At 44.0% G+C, this 14,205-nt stretch overlaps 1 protein-coding gene across 5 annotated transcripts in view; it reads right to left on the reverse strand.

Moving 5' to 3' along the window:
- snx7 (sorting nexin 7) overlaps positions 1–14,205 on the reverse strand; it is a 74,705-nt gene that overhangs the window by 2,544 nt on the left and 57,956 nt on the right. The window lies entirely within an intron of this gene.

Raw genomic sequence — 14,205 nt, forward strand, 5'->3', positions numbered from 1 at the left:
AACACCGGCATAGATCTGCTGGGCTGTATGGCCCATTTCTGTGCTGTAAAATCCAATGTAATAATTGAAACTGCCACTGTGAAGTGGTCATGCTGTAATTACACCCTCCCACCAGTGGTGGCACAACACCACCTCCACTTGAACTCTTCCTAAACTTCGCTGATCCTTCTCTCCACCTTTAACAATCTTTTAAACCCACCCCTTTTGGTCATTTGGTCACCCTTCCCAACCCCTCATTTCCTGGCTCAGCCTGTGTATCCTTATGCTTACTTCTAAAGTGCCTTGGGAGATTTTTGTTAAAGGCACTACATAAATGCAAGTTGGTATTGCTTGGTTTCTATAGCATTTTATGAAGTACTACAGCAATCAATAAAAAAATGTATATATGCACATTGAGTGAACAACGATCCTCTTTACTATGAACTTAGTTCCTCCTCCAGAATCCTTGATAGATATATGTCCAATAAATTTCCATTTCAGGACTTTTATACTCACAGGTCTAAATTATTTAGTAACCAACAGAAAACTGAACCAATTTCACTTGTACATAACAGTTGAATGAAAGAATTTCCCTATTCCCAATCAAATTTCAAACAACTGCCTTTTCAGTATTGATCAGCAAAACTACTATACCGATCTGAGCAATTTAGTGCAAAAGATTTCTCTAATAACGTGAAAATTAAAATCCCAAAACAAGTAAATTTCCATTCTTCTCTGAAAATTATTTTATCACCACACTTTTGTCAATTATATACAATTTCTACGTAAATTTTAAGATCAACGTATTGCTCTTCATGCATTTATTAGCAAGATTAGGGTTAATGTTCTTTTGTAACATAAATGTCAGATGGTCTTGGTTTGCTGGTACCTTGAATTCCAAACATAGTTACTGCCATCAGAAACAGCATAACTTAACCACCGTCACATCCAGCAGCAGAACTTTGCTGGTTCTAATTTTTAAATCTCATTTTACCGCATATTTTTTCAAGGCATCATTGGACATCTTCGAGGGAAACTCAAGGCATCTAAAAATGCTCACCTTCAGATCTAATGTACTGAGTGGCCTGCAGCTAACGACATTTCCCAAAGTCTGCGTGATACTTTTTAGCGCATTTGATCACTGCAATAATTGACTTGAGATGGATTTTTCAATATTGGCTTTGTTGAAAGAGATGTTGCACAGCCACTTTGAATGTACTGAGCACAGCTGATTTCTCTCGATCTTCTGGAGTCTAGCATTCAAAATGAGTGCCTAACCTGAATTAGACTGAATTCCTAGCAGGAAGCCTATGAGGAGTGGAGAGGAGGAAGGGGCAGAATATCTGGAGCATTTGTAATTCTTGAGACTAGCAGTAAATTAAAGACAAGGTGATTTTGTGAAGGAGAAACATTAAAGCAGAACGTCCTAATCGTTGATATAATAATGAAACAGCAGCAGCCGTGAACACTCCACTTCATGTTCACAGCTGTAGGACTGCTGCTTCACGAATTGGGCACGAGGGGTGCTCCATTTGGTAGTGCAGAGCACTTGGCCCACATGAAGGCAATGAAGGCTTTTTTTTTAAATAAATGAGAGGTGGTGATAGAAAGGGCCAATCCAGGGGACCTGGCAGTGGATGAGAAAAAGTTTGCCAGCCTGAGAAAATTTGCCAATGTAAGGCTGCCCAATATTTCCTATACAAAGCAGATGGGCAAAGTATGCATGTCAGAGTATTTCCCCTCCATCTACTACATCTCGACTAGCTGTATGCAAAGAACTCAGACCAACTTTACAGCTCTTTCATAATTTCCTGTGCATGCTGTACTGTAGCAGAACAAACATTCTAGTTACAAATTAAAATTGGAACCAATATTGATATCATGTGTCAGCCATGGCTCAGGTGTCAGAAGGTTGTGGGTTCAAGTCCCACTCCAGAAACTTGAGCACTAAATCTAGGTTGACACTCCAGTGTAGTACTGAGGGAGCGCTGCACTGTCAGAAGTGCAGTCTTTTGGATGAAACGTTAAATCGAGGCCCCGTCTGCCCTCAGTGGAACGTAGAAGACCCCATGGCACTATTTCGTAGAAGAGCAGGTAAGTTATCCCCAGTGTTCTGGCCAATAATTATCCCTCAACCAACACCTAAGAGATTATCTGGTCATTTATCTCAATGCTGTTTGTGGGACCTTCCTGTGCGCAAATTGGCTGTCATGTTTTCTACATTACAACCATGACTACACTTCAAAAGTATTTAATTGGCTGTAAAGCATTTTGGGGCTACCTGAGGTCATGAAAGGTGCTATAGAAATGCAAGTCTCTTTTTAAAAAAAAAAGTCAGCCCAGAGAACAATTTTCTAAGAAAATTTAGGTGAATGATATTGTTTCATTTACTCACACACGTGCTGAAATGGACACTAGGGTGTCACTGTTCATGTTCGCTAAACTTCCAGTATCTCAACACTACTCTATTTGCAGGAGACGGCCCCACATAACAGGAGGGAGCAAACCTAAATGTAATATTAAGCCTTTAAATTGCTTAAAAAGGCCATTGAAAACCATGGGGATTGAGAACACAGAGTGGGAGAGGGTGAAACCATGTTGATATTGTTTCTCAGGATGCTACATCTGCAGCAATCAAAAAAGTGGGAAGGGATAGAACTACTCACCCAGCTCTGCACTGCATCTAAACATCATTTCAAAACAACCCAACATAACAGGCAGTCCAAGTTCCAGCCCTGTAGTGTGACTCTGAAATAATGCACTGTTGAAGCTAGAAACAGTAACATTCTAAACCATGGGAAAATAACTAAATAGTCTTAAAGCAGGGGAACAGCCCAGCACCATTAATTGTAGAATGACTATATGCACGAGTTACTTTATACCACACTTACAGAAGAATGATAACAGTACTGTTGGCGTTCATTTCTTTTCATTGATATGTTTGCTCATTTATATCCACATTGCTTTCATTCTCCTCCAGTAAGAATGGTGACTCAGTAAGTCTGCAGATTTTAATGTAGTTGAGTTTATCAGTGCTTGAGCTTCTGCAGAGCAGAGTTAATCCTACCCACCACTTCACATACAAAGAGAAGCTCTGCTACCAGGCAACTGAGATGATATTAATCCAGACTAGAGTGAGTTTTATCAAGGCAATCCAGTTTTGAAAATAAATACACACGCATCCCAAATTAAAGTCGACTGAAGATTAGTAGTTTTTGAAGAAACGAAAATAGGAGTTATCAATTTAATTGATTTAATCTGTAAATATTCTATATGCAACACTAGAGGGTAGGCGTATGCTACAGAAATGATACTCAGCTAATGCTGTACAATTACACAAGATATACAGCATAGAAACAAGGCCATTCGGCCCAACCAGTCCATGCCGGCGTTCGTGCTCCACTTGAATCTCTTCCCACCTTTCCTCATCTAACTAGTAGCATAACCCTCTATTCCCTTCTCCCTCATATGCTTATATAGTCTTCCCTTAAATGCACCTAAACTATTCGCCTCAACCACTCTCTGTGGTAGAGAGATCCACATTCTCACCACTCTCTGGGTAAAGAAGTTTCTCCTGAGTTCCCTATTTGATTTCTTGGTGACTATCCTATATTGATGGCCTCTAGTTTTGTTCTTTCCCACAAGTGGAAACACTCTCTTTGTATCTACTCTATCAAAACCTTTCATGATTTTAAAGCTCTCCATTAGGTCACCCCTCAGCCTCCAGCCTGTTCATCCTTTCCAGATAGGTATACCCTCATATTTCTGGTATCATCCTTGTAAATATTCTCTGCACCCTCTCCAGTGCCTCTATATCCTTTTTATAATATGGCGACCAGAATTGCACGCAGTACTCCTGTGGTCTAACCAAGGTTTGAATCAAGTTTAGCATAACTTCACTACTTTTCAATTCGAACCCTCTAGAAATAAACCTTGGTGCTTGGTTTGCTTTTTTATGGCCTTTTTAACCTGTGTCGATACTTTTGGTGATGTGTGTATTTGTACTCCAAGATCCCTTTGTTCTTCTACCCCATTTAGATTCGTATTTTCCAAAGTAATGTGACCTCCCTATTTTTCTTACCAAAATGTAATACCTCACATTTATCTGTGCTGAAATTCATTTGCCAATTATATGCCCATTCTGCAAGTTTATTAATGTCTTGCTGTAATTTGTTGCAGTCCTCCTCAGTATTGACGATCCCACCCAATTTGGTGTCATCTGCAAATTTAGAAATTGTATTTTTGATTCCAAAGTCTAAATCGTTAATACAAATTGTGAACAAGTGGTCCCAGCACTGATCCTTGTGGAACACCATTACCCACCTTCTGCCACTGTGAATAGCTACCCCTTACTCCTACACTCTGCTTTCTGTCTTGAAGCCAGTTAGCTATCCATTCTGCATCTTGTACCGACTCCACATTCTCTGACCTTATTCATTAGTCTATTATGTGGTACCTTATCGAAGGCCTTTGATAATCTAGATAAATTACATCTACTACATTACCCTCATCTACTCTCTGATACCTCTTCAAAAAATTCAATGAGGTTGGTCAAGCAAGACTTTCCCTTTTGAAATCCATGCTGACTATTCATTAACATCTTATGCTAAGGAGCATGCATCTGCAAAGTCAATAACTGTAATCTCTCCACGTTAAACTTCTGTTAAAATTAGCTTGTGTTGAAAGTAGATTTAACCATTATGAAGGTTTTAGAGAACACTTTAAATATCATAAAAGGGAAACAAAGTGTTAATTCACTTTATGCGTTTGTTACAACAGTGGATAGAGTCTTTAACTTATCCAAGAAATAAACAAAACTATTGCTATACTAATGTCAATTTAATATTTTCACACTTCCAGTAAACTCTATTTAAATATTCTCTCTGGACCGCTGGTGCAGACCACTCCTCCGAAATCAGTTTTTCCTCACGGTGAAGCTCTCTTTCAATTTATAAAGTATTCTTTTCTCCTCTTCATCATTGCCAGTAGATAAGGTGTTGTTCTTGTCTCTCTTTCAGAAGACCTGCTGAGAGCCCTTCTCCCCCTTTGAAGAAGGTCCTTAGCATTTGCACCAGTCCTTCCATCAAGAACCACTGTCAGCCACTTAAGAGTTGAATTAAGATACTATGGATTAGAAATTCAGCTCTGTAGCACCTGATTTTTCGGCGCTACAGGTACCATTTTGTGTTAAAATGGTGTCTGCCCAACGTGCACACAATTCTGGTGTGGGTCAGGCACCATTTTAGTGAGGGCGGGCATTAGGAGTGTGCACCAGAAGTAGGTAGACCGTGATGTCAATCAGCATGCAATGCTGATTTGACGTCAGTGCCGCCAGTTCTGTCCTCAATGCTGGAGCTAATGCCCTGTCTTAACCTCGAACAGTTGAACATGCATTCAGCAGCAGCAAGGACCCCCCCCGCCAGCGATATTTAAAAGGAATCAGCTACCGCTCTCGGGTTAGTTGCGGATTCATTTCTACTGGCTCTGTTTAAGTTTGTGGAAATGTTTGGTGCTTTCCAGAGTTGTTTAAAGTCGGTGAGGTGACAGGGAGGGGTGCTGCAAGTGGAGAAAGCCTTGGTTTTGACTTCAAGGGTTCTGGTTAGACCACTCTTTCCCAGTCATGGTGCTCTAGTCGTCATCCCCCTTGGTCTGCAGCATGACCAGGAGATGGAGCAGAGGCAGCAAAGAGGACAAGTTGCTTACAAAGGGAGGAGAACGAGGGGTCTCAGCAGGAGGCCTTACCGATCTTGGGTCATCCAAGAGCAATTCTCTTACCTCAGCCTGAGCCAGGAGCAGTGTGTGAGGTGCCTGCACTTTACGAAGGAGGTGCTCACAGAACTCTTGCAACCAGACCTGCTGCCTCACACCAGGGCAAGGACAGCGTTGCAAGTGGTGTGAAGGTGACCATGGCCCTGAATTTCTTCACGTCGGGATCCTTTCAGGCTGGAGCAGGCGACATCTGTAACATTGCCCAGTTTGCCATCCACTGCTGCACAAGAGAGTTGACAGACGCTCTTTATGCCAGGAGAGGGGAGTTCATTGTCTTCGCTGACCCGAGTGAAGCAGGTGGAGCGTGCATGTGGCTTTGCCAGGATAGCGGACTAAGTCATGGTGCAGGGCGCCACTGACTGCACGCATGTGGCTTTGCGGGCACCACATCTAAATGCTGAGGTGTACTGCAACCCGCAAAGGTTACCACTCACAATGTGCAGTTGGTGAGCGACCATGCCGAGCACATCATGATGGTGAATGCCCGGTATCCTAGCAGCAGTCACGATGCTTTTATTCTGCGCCAGTCCGCTGTTCCCTCAGTCTTTGAGCCACCACGACAAACCAGAGGGTGGCTACTGGGCGACATGGGCTATCCATTGAACACCTGGCTCATGACTCTGCTGCTCAACGACATACTGCCACATGGAATCTGATAGAGCAGACCATTGGCATCCTTAAACAACGTTTCCCTTGCCTGGACTGCTCTGGAGGAGACCTGCAGTACTCACCAGAGCACGTCTCAAAATTCATTGTGGTCTGCTACATGTCCCACAACCTCGCCATCATGAGGGCACAGCCCTTGCCACCAGGCAGCACGGTGGCATAGTGGTTAGCACTGTTGCCTCACAGCTCCAGGGACCCGGGTTCGAATCCGGCCTCGGGTGACTGTCTGTGTGGAGTTTGCACATTCTCCCCGTGTTTGCGTGGGTTTCCTCCGGGTGCTCCGGTTTCCTCCCACAGTCCAAAAATGTGCAGGTTGGGTTGATTGGCTATGATAAAATTGACCCTTAGTGTTAGGGGGATTAAATACGTGGGGTTACGGGGATCGGGGGTGGGATATGTCGGTGCAGGCTCGATGGGCCGAAATGGCCTCTATCTGCACTGTGAGGTTTCTGTGATTCTGGGGGTGGAGGAGAGCAGAAGGGAAGGAGGAGGAGAAAGCAGAAGACGAGCAGGAGGAAGAGGAGAAAGCAGAGGGGATGAGGCAAACTAGATAGCCCCTTTCTGCCCGGGCTGTCAGTGATCAACTCATCAGACTGCAGTGCCAGTGAACACAACACCAATTCAATACTCAGACGTTGGGTGGCTTCTGCTTGTGCTGCAATAGAAGCTTGAGATATTGGCCATCAGACACTGCATCATGGTTGGGTCCACAAGTGCGCTAATAGAGAACACCAAGAATTAGGAGCAGTAGGCCATACTGCCCCTCGAGCCATTCAGTAAGATCATGGCTGATCTTCGACCTCAACTCCACTTTCCCACCCTATCCCCATATCCCTTGATTCCCCTAGAGTCCAAAAATCTATCTATCTCAACCTTGAATATACTCAATTACTCAGCATCCACAGCCCTTTGGGGTAGAGAATTCCAAAGATTCACACCCCTCCGAGTGAAGAAATTCCTTCTCATCTCAGTCTTAAATTATCCTGAGACTATGCCTCTACTTTTAGAATCTCCAGCCAGGGGAAACAACCTCTTAGCATCTACCTTGTCAAATCCCTCTCAGATTCTTATGTTTCAATGAGATCAACTCTCGTTCTTCTAAACGCCAGAAAGTATAGGCCCAATCTACTCCTAGGACAACCCTCTCATCCTAGGAATCAATCTAGTGAACCTTTGTTGCACCACCTTTAAGTCAAGAATATCCTTCCTCAGATAAGGACACCAAAACTGTGCACAGTACTCCAGGTGTGGTCTCACCAAAGCCCTGTACAATTGTAACAAGACTTCTTTACTCTTGTACTCCAACACCCTTGCAATAAAGGCCAACATGCCATTTACTGTCATAATTGCTTGCTGTACCTGCATGCTAACGGTTTCCTGTACGAGGACACCTAAATCTGTCTGAACACCAACATTTAATAGTTTCGCACCATTTAAAAAATATTCTGTTTTTCTATTCTTCCTACCAAAGTGACTATCACATTTCTCCATATGATACTCCATCTGCCACCTTATTGCCCACTCACGTAACCTGTCTATATCCCTTTGCAGGCTCTTTGTGTCCTCCTCACAGCTTACTTTCCCACCTAGCTTTGTATCATCAGCAAACTTGGATAGATTACAACACAAAAACAAAATACTGCAGATGCTGGAAATAGGAAATAAAACAGAAAATGCTATAAATACTCAGCAGATCAGGCAGCATCTGTGAAGAAAGAAGCAGAGTTAACGTTTCATGTCAATGACTCGTTCTGACGAAAGGTCATTGACCTGAAATGTTAACTGTTTCTCGCTCCACAGATGCTGGATACATTACACTCAGTCTGTTCATCTAAGTCATTAATATAGGTTGTAAATAGCCGAGGCCCGAGCACCGATCCTTGTGGCACCCCACTAGTTACAGTCCGCCAACCTGAAAATGACCTGTTTATCCCTACTCTGTTTTCTAGTGCCTACTTTCAGTGTGCCTTTGCCTGCCCTAGTGCTTCTGCGCAGTGCTAGCCCAGTGGCTGCAGGATGGCTGGTGGAAGGCTGCTAGCTTTCAGTGGAGGAGACTGCAGATGGCCTTGGAGGACGGCCTCGAGCAGCTCTGGTTCTAGAAGGCCTGGCTTCAGACTGCACCATCTCAGCATGGGCAGCAGCAGTCTGGGCTGGCTGGCTGACAGGCAACAGCAGGGCACTGGTGGAGTGGGAGGATGAATGCTGCCATCCCAAGATGCTCCACGGAGCCACTGCCGTTCCCTGGGGTGGCGATTCAACAATCCTAGTAATCTGTTGGAGGGCAGATTGCCAGACTCCCGAGATATTCTACAACACTGAAATCCACAGCCAGAACTTCAGCAAGCTGACCTTGCATGACTTCAGTTTGAGCTTCCACTGCAGCGCTCAGTCTTTTGGTAGAAGCTGCCTGTGCTGAGACATCAGCCATCACACGCTGCATCGTGGTTGGGTCCACAAGTGTGTTGATAGAGTTGGCCACCACTTCCATGCTGGAAAAGATGGGCTCCAAGCTCTGCGCCAAGTTGGTGCTGGACTCCTCCATGCTCCTCGATATTGAACATAGGCTTTCTGGCAGGTTTCCAAGTGCACAAAGCATTTCACTGTGTACACCCATCAGCCTTCTTCTATAGCCTGGCCCATCGAAGTCTTCATCTGTGTCCTCTGCAGCAGAAACATAGAAGATAGGAGCAGGAGTAGGCCATTCGGCCCCTCGAGCCTGCTCCGCCATTCAATGCGATCATGGCTGATCATCCAAATTCAGTACCCAGTCCCTGCTTTCTCCCCATACCCCTTGATCCCTTTAGCCTTAAGAAATATATCCAACTCCTTCTTGAATATATTTAATGTATTGGCCTCTACTGCCTTCTGTGCCTTATCCTTAGACCCCTGGTTCTGGACTCCACGACCATCGGGAAATCCTTCCTGCATCTAGTCTGTCCAGTCCTGTCAGAATTTTATAAGTTTCAATGAGATCCCCTCTCATTCTTCTAAACTCCAGCGAGTACAAGCCCAATCGACCCAATCGCTCCTCATATGTCATTCCTGCCATCCCAGGTATCAGCCTGGTGAATCTTCGCTGAACTCCTTCCATGGCAAGAACATCCTTCCTCAGATAAGGCAACAAAACTGCACACAATAATCAAGATGTGGTCATGTGCATGTGCATCCTCACCCTCCGGCGAGCTGGCATCTTCGCTATCCTTGCCCCCTGCCTAGTTGCAGCACACCTGCGCCGTGTGTCTCACCAAGTGCAGATCCCGCCTCTAATCTATGCGCAGTGTCATAATCTGACCTGGTGGGTGTGAATGTGAAATCAAGTGACGATGTGTCTTCATCATCACTCTTCTTGGGTCTTCATCCACTGCCTGGTTCAGTTGCACTTCTTGGGTATCGGAAAGGAAAAAGACAAGGGTAAGGTTGTGGTGAGAGGAGCGGGGGGGTAAGAAAGAGGTGCTGCTTACACCATCTGCAGCTTGTAAGTCAGAAGAGATTGTGGGATGAGGAGGAAGTGAAATGTGAGGAGGAGGATCAGGTATGAAGATACCGCCATCTTCAATGGATTCAGCCCAGCCACTGGCCACAGCCTCAGCAATGGCGCTTCCAATAATGGCCAGCACCGTCTCCTCCATAGGGGTTAGAGCATGCAGGCACTCCTCTCCCCCTCTGCTTAGTTCCTGCTGCCTTCGGTTGTGCGCCACCTACTCCTGCAATAGAGAGGGAAATGTGTCAGTGATTGTCATGCAATGTTTGGGTGATGTGGCTGTCATGGTTCAATAGCTGGCAGTATGTGCAAGCTGTGAGATGTGGGCGAGGTTCCTGATTGATAGAGATTGCTGGTGGGTGAGTGATGGGTGTGTGGTGATTTGAGCAGTGGCTGAGGCTAGTTGTTAGGATATGGCACTTGAAGATGTATTCACTGATCTTGACCACTCGTGCGAGGTCATTCAACTTCTAGCGGCACTGGTCCTCAGGGCTAGATTCCTGGCATTGACCTTGGCAGCTATCTGCTCCCACTGCCTTTTCACCATCTGTCTGGAGGGCCCCCTGCGGATACAGGACAGTCCTCCTCGTTTCCACCTCCTCCACCAAGGCCTCCAGTGCAGCATTGGAAATCCTGGGTTCCTGCTCTCGCCCATGTTCAGCCATTCTTCTGTCTTTCCTAAGTCAGATTCAGCTCACACAGGACTCCCAGCATCTGCTCCAGCCACAATGCACCTCCCCTTTAAGAGGTGCAGGCTAGCTTTAAGTAGTGCTGGCAAGTATTGGCTTTGGGCCCACTGCTGATGCGTGCAGCCTGCATTACATTGTATGGGCGCGGGGTAATCACGCATCGCAATCCTTGTGCCCGTTTCCGGGAGCTATCCAATTCCTCCTCCAAATCTAGTATAGTATTGTCCCACCTTGCTCACTGCAAGCAAAATTGTAACTGAAAGCAAGATGGTTGCAAGAAATGGATTTCAAAATAACGGTCTTCTAGTGCAAAAGAAAGGTCACCCCTAAACAGCAATGTGCAATTCAATAAAGGGATATGGGATCCAGGCAAACACATGAAACGAACAAGGACTGGTTGGGCCAAATGACCTGTTTTCATGTTGCAATTCTATGCATTACTTAATGGAGAAATAAAAATACAGATAAAGCAATATACCAAGTGAAAAAATTAATTTGCCAACCAAAATTTAAAAAAGGAAGATAGTCAGGTTTAAGCAGCTTACTCCTACAGGCCATGTCATGCTCAAACACCAGCACCCATTCAAACAGGCTACAGCACTGCCAATGAGGAAGCAGTGAGCTAGCCACAAGATCTAGTGTGGGAATTATTTACAGAAAATTTGGGATCTTAACGAAGCTCGTGCTGTCAGCAGCACAGCCTCAAAAATGCGACTTTTTCCTTTTAGCACGGAATGCTGTCTGCTGTGAATCAATGCACTAGCCTGCACACAATTTAATGACCTGCACTCCAGGCCAGCGAGGAACGACTGAAGCTTTGTAAAATCAGCCCTCACGTTGTTACATGAAGCATTAATCCTGGCAGCTTACATTGTACCACAGTAGTTCACAAAAGAATTAGTGCTATTTCCTCGTCCCAGGAATTCAACATTTTTATTTAATACCAAGTAAGATTGCTAGTCATTCCCTAATGAGATATCAATTGACCCCCAAGTTAGCTTGTGCAGGGACCAGCAGTTACTGCTGGAGAAAGAAATACACAGGAGGACAGAAGAACGGCACAATAACTGCACTCCCATAATTATCTGTATGTTCAGTGAAGATGACATCCTCTACAATTAATGAAAAGCAGACCCTGAATGGATGTCAGGTAGGCAAATTCAAGTCTGCTGTATATTAAATCGACTAGATGCAAGCTTTTCTTTCCCTTTACTGTGACTCTCGGTTCCAAGCACAATTATGCCTTTGATTTTACATTAAAAAACTGCTATTACAATAATGCTTCTTTTGCTTCATTAAAAATAATTCTGCCTGGACACTTCAAGTGCACAGAGCCAATTTGGAATTACGAACACAGTTACAAGTCCACAATCTAATTTTAGAGTTCAGAGGACATTAAAACCAAAAGAGCAAAATTCAAGCAATTGCAAAATTCAAGTAATCGTAAACAAACAGAATCACAATATTGAGTCTAACCCTGGTTTGTTATTTTTTGTTTCACTTCACATTTCTCATGTTTGAGCCACAGCAGAGGACATTTTAATCTTGTTTATTTATACAACACATATTTTGCACTATGTATTACTGCGGATGTTGCCTTTACTAGATCAAAAGCAGAAATCCAGCTCTAGGAGGGAAGCAGGGTACTGGAACAGAGAAACAGGAGTAGGCCATTGAGCCCCTCGAGTCTGTTCCGCCATTCAATAAGATCATGGCTGATCTGTGACCCAACTCCATATATCCGCCTTTTGCTCCATATCCCTTAATACCTTCGGTTAACAAAAATCTATCAATCTCCAATTTAAAGTTAATTATTGACCTAGCATCAATTGCTGTTTGCAGAAGAGCGTTCCAAACTTCTACCACCCTTTGTGTGCAGAAGTATTTCCTAACTTCACTCCTGAAAGACCTGGCTCTAATATTTAGACTATGCCCCCAGTCCTAGACTCCCCAACCAGCAGAAATAGTTTCTCTCTATCTATGCCATCAGTTCCCCTTAATATCTTGAAAACTTCAATCAAATCAATCCTTAACCTTCTAAATTCCAGGGAATACAACTCTAGTTTGTATAATCTCGCATTGTAATTTAACCCTTGGAGTCCAAATATTATTTTGGTAAATCTATGCTCCAATCCCTTCAAGGCCAATATATCCTTCCTAAGGAGTGGTGCCCAGAGCTGCTCACAGTACTCCAGGTGTGGTCTAACCAGGGGTGAGTATAGCTGTAGCATAACTTCTATCTCCTTGTATTCTAGGCCTCTAGATATAAAGGCCAGCATTCCATTAGCCTTTTTGACAGGACTGGACAGACTAGATGCAGGAAGGATGTTCCTGATGGTCAGGGAGTCCAGAACCAGGGGGGTCACAGTCTAAGGATAAGGGGTAAGCCATTTAGGACAGAAATGAGGAGGAATTTCTTCACCCAGAGAGTGGTGAACCTGTGGAATTCTCTACCACAGAAGGCAGTAGAGGACAATTCATTAAATATATTCAAGAAGGAGTTAGATATATTTCTTAAGGCTAAAGGGATCAAGGGATATGGGGAGAAAGCAGGGACAGGGTACTGAATTTGGATGATCAGCCATGATCGCATTGAATGGCAGAGCAGGCTCGAGGGGCCGAATGGCCTACTCCTGCTCCTATCTTCTATGTTTCAAAGTGGATGACCTCACATTTGCCTACATTGACATCCATTTGCCACACTTTTGCCTATTTGTTTAATCTATTAATATCTTTATAATTTGATGCTTCCATCTACACTGCTTACAATACCGCCTATCTTTGTGTCATCACCAAACTTGGATATGTGGCTTTCTGTCCCATCATCTAAGTCGCTAATAAGTCATTACTGGAGAAAATCAGGAATGATGATTAGAAATGCAAGTACAAGCAGCAATTTTAAAAGCATTTTTTAATTCAGTGCATACAAGTAGCTTCATTTAGAATTCATTCGTATAAGGTGGATGAATTGGCTGCGCAAATAGAGGTAAACGAATATGATTTGGTTGGGTTTACGGAAATGTGGCTCAAGGATGGCCAAGGCTGGGAACTCAACATCCAGGGGTATTCGATATTCAGGAAAGATAGGCGAAAAGGGAGGTGGGGTAGCATTACTGGTTAAAGAAGGGATTAATAAAATTGTAAGGAAGGATATTAGCTCTGATGATGTGGAATCTGTATGGGTAGAACTGAGAAATACTAAGGGGCAGAAAACGTTAGTGGGAGTGGTATATAGACCTCCAAACAGTAAGGCGGAGGTTGGGGATGGCATTAAAAGGGAAATTAAAGAAGCGTGCAATAAGGGCACAGCAGTCATCATGGGTGACTTTAATCTACATATAGATTGGGCTAACCAAATCAGTAACAATACTGTGGAGGAGGAATTCCTGGAGTATTTACGGGATGGTTTCCTGGACCAATATGTCGAGGAACCAACCAGAGGTCAGGCCACCTTAGACTGGGTATTATGTAACGAGAAAGGATTAATTAGCAATCTTGTTGTACGAGGCCCCTTGGGTCGGAGCTATCATATGATCGAATTCTTCATTAAGATGGAGAATGAAGTAGTTGAATCAGAGACTAGGGTCCTCAATTTAAATAAAGGAAACTACGATGGTCTGA

The sequence above is a fragment of the Somniosus microcephalus genome, chromosome 3, assembly GCF_052327205.1.
Source record: "Somniosus microcephalus isolate GS21.2 chromosome 3, FLI_Smic_1.0, whole genome shotgun sequence".
Taxonomy (NCBI): Eukaryota; Metazoa; Chordata; class Chondrichthyes; order Squaliformes; family Somniosidae; genus Somniosus; species Somniosus microcephalus.